We start from the raw sequence: 3120 nt of genomic DNA on the forward strand, positions 1-3120 counted from the left end.
CGCTCACAAATATACATCTTCAAACTAAATCTGCATTCAAATAAAAGTATATAAAAAAAAGAGAGAAAAAGATAAAAACAAAAATCCTCCCTATCTCTACATTTTAAACCCAACGAATAAAAATTCCATAAAATAATATCACAGTTCGTAAGTTCATATTCAGGACGGCTGTAAAATACTGAGCATTCCCATAAACAATAAAATTGTTACCACACAAAACGCGCGAGCACGCACACGCACACAACTCTGGGTTTAGATATTTCACATTTATAAACAATTAGTCGAAAATTAATGAACACCTGACACCCCTACCTAAAACAAAATCTTTCTTGCTTCCGAATAAACGTACTACCATTTAAGCAAGACAGTCATGCGGATTTTCTTTCCACACTTAAAGACTCATTTCGATATGCAGCTCACGTCGGTTATATTTATTTTGGTAATCTTAAGTTTCTTTAAAATAATCTCATAAATGGCAAGATATCCTGTCTTAAATTAAATGGATTGGCGAAAATGTAGAGTAGGAATCAGTTATAAAAGAAATTGGAAGATTTTAATGTAAACGATATTAAGCATAATATATATGTAAACAACCACTTAAATTTGATTATCATTTCACACTTTCGTTTATAATATGAATAATATGTATACATATATGTAAAATCTGTAGACGTTAGTTTATAATTTATCCAAACATTCGTGCAGTAAGCCTATTTTTGAATTCGTTTTTCGGCAAATTCTCTCTTTCTCTTTGGTTTTTCGTTCCGTTTCGAAAAAGCCATTACGGGAAGTTATATTAACCAATAGAAAGCCTATACCAAAGCAGAAAGGAGACTTTATCAGCCCCTCTATTTTTTTGCGAATGATTGTCCAAAAGGTAACATATTTCTGCAGTTATGCAATATATATATATATATATATACACACACACACACACACACATTAATGAGAGAGTGAACTATATATATATATAAATGTGTGTTCATACACACATGTATGTGTGTGTTCATTGCACGTTCAAATATAGGTTTTTTGTGAATTAGAGCTACACGACATATTGAGTTTGTTGTTTATTTTCTTTCATTTGTCTTTATTGTGAAGAAAAGGCTTCAAAAATACAAAAAGCAAACAAAAAAATTAAATTCGTAGTCATTGTGTATGTGTATATATATATATTTCGTGTTAATCAGTTTGTCGAGTACTTTTACTCCTGGCGAGGGTTCTTTTGCTAGTTCTGCAAAGCTTTGAGATCTCTCAGGCAACAAAGACAAGGGAAAACAAAACTGGACAAGAATTACTAAACTATATATTAGATTGTACTACTGTTACTACACTAATGTATTATACTCATTACTAGGCTACTGTATTGCGCACACAAACACATATATGATTATAATAGTCCCATATTGGTTTGTGTGGTATATATATATATATATATATATATATATATATATATATATATATATACACACACACACACACATATATATAGTACTTTTTGTGCTCAATTACAGTCGCTCTAAAAAAATATCTATTCGTATGTTTATCGGTGTGTGTATTGGGGTGAAGAAATGTGTGTGCTTTGGTGGGTGGAGAATAGTTGGATGGAAATAAGAATTCTTGGTTTGGGAAAAAACAGATATGCATATTGTGTGTGTATGAAGGACTGTAAGAGAAAATAGAAATTGAAGTCGATGAATATGTTGGTATGTGTGTGGAGGACAGTAATCGGTGTGTATGTATCGATCTTGGTGCGTATGTGTATCGATCTCTGCGCATGTGCTTGTGTGTACATGTTGTAGTGGTAGTAACGAAGGGAATGTTCAGAGTGTTTTAACAAGGGAGGGAAGAAAGTAGAAGGCATGAGACAAAGATATATTGGGTCTGATCCGTGGCGTCATGGCGTCGGCTTTTACTTGTACTTTCCCTACTCCCACTTTTTTTTTAGCCTTTAACTCTTGTTCAGAGCACCGCTTACCAATAATTCTATAATTCCAGCTTTATTAGTTACTCAGATCCTGGGAAAAGGCTTGAACTCCACTATTATTTTCTTTCTCGAAAATCATGCTTATGTAATAGTAATCATTTTTAGTTTAAACCAGATCAAAGAAGGCATGAGCGTCACACAATCGCATCCACTTTTATTAATTTATGGCATTGTGTCTGAATAAGAAATCAATATTGGTTGTAGTAATGGTGGTTGCAACACCAGAATATTATTTAGGGTAACTGTAGTGCTATGATAAAATTATTAACGCATCCAATCCGTTGTTCTCGCATCACTTAGTTGCTACTCCTAGACATAGCTATAAACGTCAAAAATTTCAATTCTTTCCATTGTCACTGTTTCCTTGTTACTATCCTGACGAATTTATCACAGGTGAAGCTGTGTAAGTGCTTGGTGAAACTAGTTTGTAACCCAGGTTTTGAATTTTGATTCCACTTGGAATTATTTTATTTGGCTAAATGCCGTGGGATAATAAAAATTCTAAGAATTCTATACATTCGGACACTATATCTAATTCTTACAATTCTGTAATATCTTCATAGTAATACTCTATCTTAGCAAATATCACCATCTCCCACACACACATCTGTCCTATACATGCCAGCACGGAAAGTGGACGTTAAATGATGATATATATATATTTACTACTTGTTTCAGTCATTGGACTACAGTCATGCAGGGGCACCGCCTTGAATGGTTTAGTCAAACAAATCTGTTCCACTATTTATTTTTAAGCCTGATACTTATTCCATTGTTCACTTTAGCCGAACTGCTGAGTTACGGGGATGTAGACAAACCAATACTGGTTGTCAAGCGGTGTTGGAGACATGCACATAATACAAAAACACGTGTCTGTGTGTGTGTATACACACACACGTACTCGACGGAACTCTTTCAGTTTCTGTCCACCAGATCCACTCACAAGTTTTTGGTTAGCCCAGGGCTATTGTAGAAGCATTTGCCAAAGGTGTCATGCAGTAGAACTGAACCAGAAACCCTCAGGTTGAGAACAAATTTCTTATCATACAACCATGACTGTGTATATTATGTATCTTAATAGGAATAGTATTATTTGGCATATGTTCATTGTTGAAAACACTACCCCCCCCCCC

General features: G+C 34.2%; 1 protein-coding gene across 1 annotated transcript in view; it reads left to right on the plus strand.

The window, feature by feature from the left end:
• Positions 1-789: 789 nt before the first annotated feature.
• Positions 790-3120, plus strand: part of LOC106881491 (zinc finger protein 184) — a 19611-nt gene continuing 17280 nt past the window's right edge. The window contains exon 1 of the mRNA XM_052974199.1: positions 790-877. The gene's annotated coding sequence lies outside the window, so the exon portion shown is untranslated. The remainder of the gene's footprint in view (positions 878-3120) is intronic.

This window comes from Octopus bimaculoides, chromosome 18 (assembly GCF_001194135.2).
Source record: "Octopus bimaculoides isolate UCB-OBI-ISO-001 chromosome 18, ASM119413v2, whole genome shotgun sequence".
In the NCBI taxonomy this organism is placed as follows: Eukaryota; Metazoa; Mollusca; class Cephalopoda; order Octopoda; family Octopodidae; genus Octopus; species Octopus bimaculoides.